We start from the raw sequence: 12,269 nt of genomic DNA on the forward strand, positions 1-12,269 counted from the left end.
TCTCCTAGGTTTGTCAATAGCATCAGCATGTATCAATTAACCAATCAATCATCAATCAATCAATCAATCCTTTCTTTTCTGCAAGATCCAATCAGAGTCAGTCACCAGGACCAAAGATTTATTTTTCCTTTGCTTTCTCTCCTAGCAATGACCCACCCGCCTTTTCAAGTTGATTCTTGATTCCAAGGCTAAAAAGGAAATTCCTCACCTTTTTTTGCAAAGAGAAAGAAACAAACTTTCTAGTAATTCTCAGCGGATAATTCTCCATTTGTTCCCCATTTGTACTTAAGAATATTTGCCTGACAGCTCGCAAAAAAGCAGAGACTGGTAGGCATTGTTTAGATGTGATTTTCTTTTCCTTCCCTGTCTCACAGATTAGAAAAGCAATCCAATGCAAATGCATACTTGCCATCAGTTCTTGGGTTGAGTTTCAAAGGCAATGCAGCAGAAATTCTGGTAATTTGCAAAAGAAAATAACCAGTTTCCTTCCAAGGGGCTGTTATATATTGTTTATAATTAACCTTTCATTCTCCGCCATTTAGAAGATACTCAACTGAAAATGAGTCATTTTGGAATCTATGTTGCTCTTTGAACTGGAGCCCAGAAGTAAGGTTATATAGCCACGATGGCAAACCTATGGCATGCGTGCCAGAAGTGGCACACAGACCCCTCTCTGTTGGCACGTGTGCCATCGCCCCAGGTCAGATCTCCATGGTGTTTCTTTCATGAGCTTCTGTTTCCCTGCAAACGACGAAACAGAAGTTCACGAAAGAAAAAGATCTTACTGCACTAGGATGCCCCGCCTCCCGCCAGCCAGCTGGTCTTCAGTTTCTGCTGTGCATGCGCGGATATCGGGGTGGGTTCCTGCCAGTTCTAACCTCTTCTATAGAAGAGGTTCCAGAAATCTACAGTGCCATTTAGAACTGGTTCCAGCTCCTTCCCCCCACCCATCCGCACATCATCAAGATGAAGAGCGAGAGGAGGAATTCTGGGAGTTGAAGTCCACAAGTCTTAAAACTGTCAAGTTTAAACATCCCTGGGTTTTTTTCTAAAGGGTTAGGGCTGCAAGGGTCTTGTAACTTGACAGCTTTAAGACTTGTGTGCTTCAAATGCCAGAGTTCCTGAGCCAACATTTTGGTTGCTAAGCAAGAGCGTTGTTAAGTGAGTTTCACCACATTTTACAAGTTGGAGTCACATGGCTGGCAAGCCACTCCCACAAAGCAGGCCACACCTACAGAAGAGGTTCTAAAAAAATTTCAAACCCACCACTGGTGCATATCCACACATGTTCATGCATGTTCACATTCACATGCATGTGAACCTTTCATTTTGGGCATGGATGTGCATGCAGTTTGGGCACTTGGTGACTAAAAGGTTTGCCATCACTACTATATCACTGCACAACAGAACAACTAGACACAAGAACATTTTTCCCCAAATGCCATCATTCTGCTAAACAACTTCTCCACAAAACTGTCAAGTTATCTACTAAGACTGTATTACTATTATTCTACTCTTCCTTCCTAGTACCTATCTCTTTCCTAGTACCTATGCTGCTTGTATCTTTAAAATTTATATTTGTTTCCTAGTATAATTTGATTGCTTATAAGCAAGCTATGGCTATCACTAAGTGTTGTATTTATGATTCTTGATGAATGTGTTTTATTTTTCTTTATGTACACTGAGAGCATATGCACCAAAGACAAATTCCTTTTATTCCATTTATAACCCCAGGTAGTATTGTCACAAATATAGGAAAAATCTCATGCAAAGTTAATTGATCCTCTTAATTTGGTATTTAGAGGGATTAGCAGTTCCTTTTCGGAGTTTCGGAAAGGTATGTTTTCCAGTCTCCTCTATAAATGCCAAGTCAGACCTTCTCCCTGTGTGGCTCTATAGATTGAATTAGAATTATTAGAATAATCATTCTCAGATTACTATAATGTTCTGGTGTTTACAGTCTATAAAATTTACAGTAGATAATAAATATACTGTAACAATCAAATGCCTATAAACATATGCAATGGATCCAGGTTACCTGAGGAACCATCTCATCTCAAGGGGATTGACCTGCCCCACTCATGCTAGTAGCAGGGGCATGTTGGGGACCCCATTGGTCAAAGAATTCCAGTTGGCGGGTCCAGAAGAAGGGCCTTTTCTGCTGTGGCTCCCGCCTGCTGCAATAGTGTGCCCCCATAAGTGAGATATGCACTGATCCTTTTCACCTTCCGAAAAGATCTGAAAACCTGACTCTGCTAATTGAATTGGGACCCTGATGGAGGGGTATCATATTGGAGATGGTTAATGAGATACGGTTCTGTCTCCTTCCTGTGTACATCTTGCACCCATTTTTGTTGATTTTAAGTCATTTTTAATGTTAATAATGGGAACATGAGAACCCAACATGAGAACCAAACTCAGAGTCTTATCAATGAGAAAGTTCGGCAGTTTGGCTGTTCGAATATGCTCCATAATTGAGTGAGCTCCCGTTACTTGTCCCAGCTTCTGCCAACCTAGCAGTTCGAAAGCATCTAAAAATGCAAGTAGAAAAACAGGAACCACCTTTGATGGGAAGGTAACAGCGTTCCATGTGCCTTTGCCGTTTATTCATGTTGGCCACATGAGATGTCTTCGGACAGCTCTGGCTCTTTGGCTTTGAAACGGAGATGATCACCACCCGCTAGAATCGGGAATGACTAGCACATATGTGCAAGGGGAACTTTTACCTTTACCTTTAATATTAAAAATATATTTATTTTGGTCTTATCCTGTGGCTTTTACTTGATTGCAAGCTGCCTTGTTGTAAGGAGCCAGGATGATGCAGTAGTTAGAATCCAGTATTGCAGGCTGGCTCTCCCTACTGCCAGAAGTTTGATCCTGATGGGCTCACGGTTGACTCAGCCTTCTATCTTTCTGAGGTCGGTAAAATGAGGACCCAGGTTGTTGGGGGCAATATGCCGACTCTGTAAATAGCTAAGAAAGTGTGGCAAAGCATTATGAAGCTGTATATAAATCTAAGTGCTAATATCGTGTTTTCCCTTGAAAATACAACCTACTCAGAAATTAAGTCCTAGCTTGATTTCTACATATGCACCCAATATAAGCTCCCCCCCAATAAGCTCTAATTAAGACCCCACCCACTCCAGGATGCACAGGTAAAAATTAGTCAGTAAATGGCATCCCCCCCCCTTCTGCCCCTGAAAATAAGACCTAATGCCTTTATTGGTGGCAAAAATATAAGACAGGGTCTTATTTTTGGGGAAACATGGTTAAGTGCTAGTATATAAATCTATTGCTATTTCCTAGAGTTACCTTCATTCCAAAGAAGTCATTGTATAGTAAAGTCGAGTCTGAGAATCCCAAGTAAAAAAATTCTAAGAAAAGAGACCGAGAATCAAAATATTAACAAATCTTCCCGGCTGAAGAACAATGTTCTTTGGGGGGGGGGGAATGGATTTTTAGTTCTTACAATTGTGGGGCTCAGATTCTTTGGAAGAAGAATGGGTGAGAATGAAGAAACATTGACAGCCCCTGCATCAGAAATTGAACCAAGTAATACATGTAGATTCTATCCAAGCACAAGCATTACATTAGTTTTACAGCATTAGTTTCACAGCTTCCCCCATAGATGAATATCATACTTAAAAGGGTGTGATAAATTTTCAGAAAATGGCACACAGACAAGATTTTGCATATCAGCACTTTCCTTCAGCTGGATTGTTCTCTCAAATTTCATGCGTGCTGGTACTGGCTGTTAAAGGAAATTCTTTGGACACCTAATTCTGATGCCTGGCTCTATTTAGAACTATGTTTTTTTTTAAAAAGCCCTCTGACTTCATTTATTATACTAAAACTATTTTCGCATCATATTTAATAAAGGTATGATACAGTGGTGGGATTCAAAATTTTTTACTACCAGGTTCTGTGGGCATGGCCTTGTGGGCATGGCAGGGGAAGGATACCACAAAATCCCCATTCCCTCCCCACCCCACTAACCTGCTTTCCAGCTCCGTTCTCCTGTTCAGGGCAACAAAAGATCAGCTGGGAGGCAGGGCAGCAGTGGGGGCATGGCCAGCCTATTTGCCAGTTCTCCAAACTACTCAAAATTTCTGCTACCGGTTCTCCAGAACCTGTCAGAACTGGCTGAATACCACCTCTGGTATGATCCTTCAGTTACTGCACCTCAAATCTCACCCTAAAATAAATGTAATTGTTTTCTGCTTCATGTGCACACACCTAATTTCTGAATTCTTCTCAATGAATTCTTGAGACGTTTCACTTGTTCAGATTTCCTAGATATGCACCGTAGGTGAAAGTTAGACAGCAACTAACGTTTTGCTAATAATAATTCACCTTAAATATGAAAAACATAAAACAAATTGGATCCATCCAAAAGGGCGAAACATGAATGCCAGTTGAAAGAATGACAAATATGAAAGGCAGCCTGCTGCAGAAACCTAGTTTACATGCCCTTAAATGATGAATGTGGAACATGACTTCAAGGTTACTAAATAAGTACACTGCGTGGAATGTCTATAGGCAATTCATCATTCCAATGAACAGCAAAGAGCCACTTACAATTCTAGCACATCACACCATATATTAAACCCAAGACACTGATGAACCATTCTGATGTCTCCTGGACATGTACAACATCCCTCACTGGGAATAAGGATTGCCAAAGTTTGATTTCCAGAGAGCAAAACAGGGCTTTAAAAATATTTAATTCGTATATTTACCTTATTAGCTCTATACTAAATTGAATTTATTTAAATGTGATCTATGTAAAACACAAGGCAAGCCCCGGTGCTTTCTAAAATATCTAAGTTAATTGCATGTTCTGGGAAGAAGAAGGAAATTTATCATTCTGGAGCAGTCACTGACAAAGCATCTACAAAATTTACTTTGGCAGAATTATAAAAACCCATCTGTCATATTCTCTGGAAAGATTTATGCAAAAGTCACTTATTTTTAATTTAGGGATTGTTTGTATGCTGAGGGAAAGGGTTGGAGATCAGGGATCACGTTCCAGCATCTTGGGGAAGACTAAAAAAATATCTGTCCACAACACTGGATAGTCATTGGCAGTCAATGCTGAAGGAGAGGTCAATGGCTGATGTCATCTAAGATAGCTTTCTGAGGTTCTACTATATAAATGTGCCAAAAAAGGTTATCCTTTCACCAAAGGAAATTCTCTTGTGCTCATAGCCATCCTGATAGGTTTCTAGAAAAAAGGGCACCTATTTTAATTGGTTGATATGGTTTTCCCAGTTGCAATGTATGGCTGTGAAAGTTGGACCATAAGGAAGGCTGAGCGCCAAAGAATTGAGGCCTTTGAACTATGGTGCTGGAGAAGATTCCCGTGAGTCCCTTGGACTGCAAGGCGATCCAACTGGTCAGTCCTAGAGGAGATCAACCCTGACTGCTCTTTAGAAGGACAGATCCTGAAGGTGGAACTCCAATTATGAGGCCACCCAATGAGAAGGAAGGACTCACTGGAGAAGAGCCTCATGCTGGGAAAGATTGAGGGCAAAAGAAGAAGGGGATGACAGAGAATGAGGTGGCTGGATGGAGTCACTGAAGCAGTAGGCGGGAACCAGGGGTGGGTTCCGGCAGGTACTACTGCCAGTTCACTCGTGGGTGTGTGGTGTGCGCGCATGCGTGATGCAATAAAAATTGTTCTGTGCATGCGCAGAAGCAAAAAACAAGATGGTGGCCCCTACAGCGCTGCCCAGAGAACCAGTTCGGGTGCATGGCAGGCCTAAGTCGCTTCCAATTCCAGCGACCCAGAGCGCCAAACCACTACTAATTCGGTCGAACCGGTCCAAACCGGTAGAAACCCACCACTGATGTGAGCTTAAATGGACTCCATAAGATGGTAGAGAATAGGAAGGCTTGAAGGAACATTGTCCATAGGGTCGCGATGGGTCTGACATGACTTTGAAACTAACAGCAACAACAAATTTTAATTGAGAAGAATATTGTCAATGGTAAAACACTGCAACATGGATGAAGAGAGTTGTGAAATGAACAAAGGGTGCTCATACTCCTCCACAGATTTAGGCTCCGATGGGGGCGTGCCAGGGCCACAGACAGTACCACTGCATGGACCGGAGATTGGGGACCCTTGCAATAACCTATGCTTTATTCAGACTTAGTACAATGCCTATGAAACCATTCCATTTGTCCCAGTGGTGGGTTTCAAAAATTGTTCGAACCGACTCTGTGGGTGTGGCTTGCTGCCCATGTGACCAGATGGGAGTGGCTTTCTGCCCATGTGACCGGATGTGAAGATGCCGATGACACTTGTCAGAACCACCTTAAATTACCTCACACACAGCACTGGCATGCATAAGAATATGATGTAAACTTGTTTTTTTAAAAGGCATCTTTGGTTTGCGTTAAAACAACTTCAACACACGCAATGTTCTGATTGCACCACAAACGCAGTAGTCATCATTACCTTTCACAGAGGCACTGAGTTTTATAAATATGAGCATGATAGTGTAGAATAATCATATCCAAGGACAAGTGGTGGGTTTCCAAAAATTTTGGGACCTCTTCTGTAGGTGTGGCCTGCTTTCCAGGTCCACTGGTGGAACCTCTTCTAATCGGTTTGGTCGATTTGATGAACCGGTTTTACTGAATAGGTGCGAACTGGTAGGAACCCACCTCTGATTTGTCCTACGATAAGGGAGATCCTACATTACCCACCAGGTTTCAGTTTCACCTTTACAAATCTTTTCATCTGGATCGTTCTACCTGCATTTTAAATGCAACCATTTCACATTCTCGCAGCTTACCACTCTCTGTTTGTGTAGTAACGCAATCCATACACAATGGCTCATCGATATCATTGACTGCTGATTAGGCTGGAAAGTGGCTTCAGTATCTTGCATTTAGTAAATTAGATGGCAATTGCATGGATGATTGAATGCAAATGACAGATAAATCTATAGGACCGTGAAGACGTTCCCCGTGACTAACTTGGGGAAGACAATTTATTTTATTTTATTTTATTTTGCAACAGAGATACAGTGAGGTGTCAAACACTCAGCAGTGTACAGACTCTTAATTTCCTCAGGCCTAGAAGAGGAGGTTACATGTGTTTGTGAAATTGGAGAGCTGACATTTGGTCTTTTTTTCTTCTACACTACAATTACTGTATTGAAATATAACTCTGCTTTGGCTTTGCTCATTGGTGAAGGAGGTAGGATGGGTTGAACACAAATTCTGATCAGAATTCAAGGTTGGAGAAAAGGGAAAAGTCATGAGAGCCTTAGAATTTTTTTCCTTCTTGACATTACAGCTCTCTTACTTCATCCCCTTTCGAAGGGTGCAATATGAACGATCAAGTGATAATTATTTCCAAGAAAAAAGGATAACAAAGACAGCTATTTTTTTAAAGAAAAAAGGACGGGAGGGAAAATTGAAAAACAGTATGTTGCCCCCTTCCAATGCTTGTTAGGATCTTTTATTCTCTATGAAAGCAACAGGAGAAAGGTCTTGTAGCAGAATAACAGAATTGGAAGGGACCTTGGAGGTCTTCTAGTCCATCCCCCTGCTCAAGCAAGAAAGCCTGTACCATTTCAGACAAATGGTTGTCCAATCTCTCCTTAAAACCTCCAGCATTGGAGTGCCCATATCTTCTGGAGGCAAGTCATTCCACTGGTTAACTGTTGTCACTGGCAGGAAATTTATTCTTAGTTTTAGGTTGGTTCTCTCCTTGATTAATTTCCATCCATTGTCATCTTATCCTGCCTTCTGGTGCTTTGGAGAATAGATTGAATCTCTCTTCTTTGTGGCAGATATTGGAACACTGATATCATGTCACCCCTACTCATTCTTTTCATTAAACTAGACGTACACAATTCCTTCAACCATTCTTTATATGTTTTAGACTCTGGTATCTTAATCATCTCTGTTGCCCCTCTCTGTGCTCTTTCTAGAGTCTCAACATTATTTTTATGCCATGGTATCCAAGACATTATAAAGTGGTACTAACACTTCACAAGATCGTGATTCTATCTCTCTGTTAATTCAGCGTAAGATTGCATCAGCTTTGTTAGGCATTTAGCATATATACCAAAGGAATGGTGTGTGTGTGTGTGTGTGTGTGTGTGTAACATTTTTGCTGACAAATAAATGAAGGGAGACTAGTATAGATCTATTTCAAGCTATTTAGCTCTCATCAGCTAGCCATGACCTTGCTGAGATTCGAACTTGGGCTGCTTACATATTAGGCAGTTGTATTAACCTCTAAGCCACAAGTTCTCTTCCCTTTATCAACTGAGTCAGGGGAATGATTAAGTGTTTTTTTTCTTTTCTGTCTGCCCAAATATGGGAGGGAGCTCCATCCTGGACTCTTTGCTGGGGAAAATGGCAGGTTTTCACTGCATTCCTGAGAGTTAACATAGTTTGTGGCCATCCATATTTCTGGGAGGCAGGAAGGCTGTTCCGGAAGGTATACCTCATGACAGAGAAGGCCATTTCTCCTGTCATGTAATTCACACTTTTTCCAGGCATTCTCACACCCACTCCAGAAGATATGATTTAAACAAGGAGAGCTTGATTTTTCCGAGCCTCTGTCATTTTCTACATTTTCAGTCAGGACTCCCTTCTGTGCTAGTTCTGAATGCCTTCATTTTTAAAACTCGATTTTTAAAACATATTTTTTTCACAATACATTGTTTTGAAGGTGTTTTGCTGTGGAATATGGATGCTAAAGCACATAGACCCTCTATTTGTTATATACAACATGCCTTCTACCAAATTGTTTTCTTTACAATACAGAAAGAAAGCCCTACATTTCATCGCTATTCTGCTACTACCATGTACATAAAAACTGGAATAACCGAGCCCTTTGAGGCTATCCATGTTAATTACTCACAATATTGTTTCTGGGAAGATATATAGATAATATAATATGAGCCCTTGTTATTGTTCACATCTTTCTCTCTCTCTGTTATTTTGCCTGCCTTTTACACCCATTTTGCCAGTTAACTGTGCCGGGGTTTTTATGTTTGCTAATGCTTAATAAATAAACATCAAGCTCTGCTTGTGTGTGTGGCTGTGTGTTTGCTAGCTAAATGATGAATGTGCTCATTCTGATGGGGGGAAAAAACCTGAACTGGGAATTACTCGGAGTAATTTTCCAACACAATTTCTATTCCGGAGAAATACTACCCCCATTTTTATGAGGCAGTCTGGTAATCAGGCTTCAGACAAACCATAAGAACAACTGCAACAGGTTCCCTTAGGGCAAACGTTACCACAGGGGAAGGGGTATTCAAAGTTTCCCAATTGTAAAGTGTAGTTGTGTAGGGAAAAAAAGCATAAACCTTCAAACGGCTCCTGTAATTGCACAAGCTTTTTCTGCCAAAAAACACATATTGCAGCTGAAAAGAACATGAGAATATTGATGCAAGTTAAGAAAGTGATTTTGTATACCATCTGTCAGACCTCGGTGTGTACGTGTGTGCGCTTGTGCATCTCTGTGTGAGTGTGTAACGCAAAGATGTCAACGGTAAAGGCCAGTGTTTCTACATACTTTGATAATAAATGCAGCCTCAACAAGCACCCATAAATTACTCTCATCCTGCTGGGACTACTTTGATGCTGAAGCATTTTGCTGGTATTTGGCATGCTGCACAACAACTGGCCTGCTGCTGTGGCACGAGAGGAGTTGTTGACCTCGACAACCTTGGCTAATTGGCCATCCACAACAGCATTTCAGATTGGGATAAAAAGTCAGCCGAGACATCCTCATTAAACAGAAAGGCACTAGGCAATCTAAGTATCTCAACACAACTCTGACACACGGTGACTGATGATGAAAAGGCAGGAAAATTGGAGGCAAAAAAAAGACTGCAACTCACATCTGGCTTTGCAAAGCCTTTATAAGTGTATGTTGTGAGAAACACAAGGGTAAGCCTCCTTCAGGCTAACCTTACTACCTTGGCCAAAGTACTTAGGGCAGTGTTTCTCAATCTTGGTTTCTCAGCTTTGCGATGTGTGGACTTCAACTTCCCAGCATGCTGGCTGGGAGCTGAAGTCATACATAGTAAATAACAATAGCAATAGCACTTAGATTTACATGCTGCTTCACAGTGCTTTTACAGCCCTCTCTAAGCTGTTTACAGAGTCAGCCTATGGCCCCCAACAATCAGGGTTCTCATTTTATCAACTACGGAAGGATGGAAGGCTGAGTCAACCTTGAGCCGGTCAAGATTGAACTCCTGGCAGTGAGCAGAGTTAGCCTTTCTAATTACTGTGCCGCCAGCTATGAACATTGAGAAACACTGGTTTAGTTGCTTTCAGAAGCAGTGTACAAACACAAACTGTGGCACACAAAGGAAATGGAATATGATATGACCTTATTATAGGTTGGTTCCAGAGGTGGTATTCAGCAGATTCTGACCAGTTCTGGAGAACCGGTAGCAGAAATTTTGAGTAGTTCGGAGAACCGGTAAATACCACCTCTGACTGGCTCCACCCCCATCTATTCTCTGCCTCTCGAGTCCCAGATGATCGGGAGGGAATGGAGATTTTACAGTATCCTTCCCTTGCCACGCACACCAAGCCACGCCCACAGAACCGGTATTAAAATTTTTGAATCCCACCACTGGTTGGTTCACTCTTACAGAAAGTAGGGATGGGAATATGTGGGTTTAGTTAATTTCTGCATTACAAACTTATCTAGCATCATTACTCTGAACTACTACTCAAACTGAAAGTTACTCCAGATTCACAGTTCTATATATTTTACAATGTAGTACATTCAGTGGTGGGATCCTGCCAGTTTAACAACTGATTCGATGAGAGTGCGCTTTGATTGCGCCCAGCATGGAAAATGGAGCATTTAGAAGCTCAGCTGTTTACCTTCCAAGTCAGCAACGGTAAGTAAAACAGCAAGGGGGGTGGAAAGCAGCTGTGACAGCTGTGAGATGAGCTAGAAAGCAGGAAATAAAAGATAAGGATAGGGCAGGGCCAGCTGATTGTGGGAGCTACCGGTTCGCCTGAACCAGTCCGAACCAGCTGAATACCACCTCTGAGTACATTGGGAAAAACAAAACAGTACACTTTGGGCCCAAACTTTCTGTTGCTAAGTGAGACAGTTGTTAAGTGAGTTTTGCCCAATTTTACGACTTTTCTTGCCACAGCTGTTAAATGGATCATTGCAATTGTTAAATTAGTAAGATGCTTGTTAAGTGAATCTGGCTTCCCTATTGACTTAGCTTTGTCAGAAGCTCACAATAAATGGTCACACGAACCCATATCACCGCACCCACCATAAATATGAGTCAGTTGTCAAGCTTCTGAATTTTGATCACGTGACCCTGAGGATGCTACACAGACTTGTATTATATTACTGGACTGGGAAACGTGCGTCCAATGGAAAATTCATACATTAAAAATGTGTCGGTTTGAATCAGACTTCAAATATAATATAAACCTGAGAACAACCTTCAGCCAACCAAACCTGATTCACTAAGATGAGAAACTGAAAAAAGAGCTTGCTTGAAGGGATCTTCCATAGTAAGGGCTGTCTCTCTGACATCTGATTTTTAAATTAATGAAGCATTAAAGAAAGCAAGGACCTTGAAGTTGTCCGTCAGTATTTAGCACCTGGGAAATAGGCAAAGCAATCAGGCTGCTGGTCAGCTGATCCTAGGTTTCCCAGGGAACAGTGATTAATTAATGTCTGTTTCTCACTGTATTATGAATGAATACCATATTTTCATCTATAGGTAACCTAGTTTTTGAATGCATGCTTGTTTTATGCAAGCCAGCAACGTTCCTTCTTTATCTTGCTAACTTTGGCTCACGTCTTGGGCTAAGCTATAATGGGACTTTTAAACTATACTTTATCTCTTTCGTAAACTCAGTCAACGGTAATTTATTCAGCAGATCATGGTTAAGTTATTCATAGCTTGGCGTATGATGTATAAAGGTAAAGGTTCCCCTCGCATATATGTGCTAATCGTTCCTGACTCTAGGGGGCAGTGCTTATCTCCATTTTAAAGCTGAAGAGCCAACGCTGTTCGAAGGCGTCTCCATGATCATGTGGCCATCATGACTCAACACCGAAGGCGCTTGGAATGCTGTTACCTTCCCACCAAAGGTGGTTCCTATTTTTCTACTCGCATTTTGTACATGCTTTCGAAGTGCTAGATTGGCAGAAGCTGGGACAGGTAACGGGAGCTCATGTGGCGCTAGGGATTTGAACCGCTGAACTGTCGACCTTCCTGTTTGGCAAGCTCAGTGTC

This window comes from Thamnophis elegans, chromosome 9, assembly GCF_009769535.1.
Source record: "Thamnophis elegans isolate rThaEle1 chromosome 9, rThaEle1.pri, whole genome shotgun sequence".
Classification (NCBI taxonomy): Eukaryota; Metazoa; Chordata; class Lepidosauria; order Squamata; family Colubridae; genus Thamnophis; species Thamnophis elegans.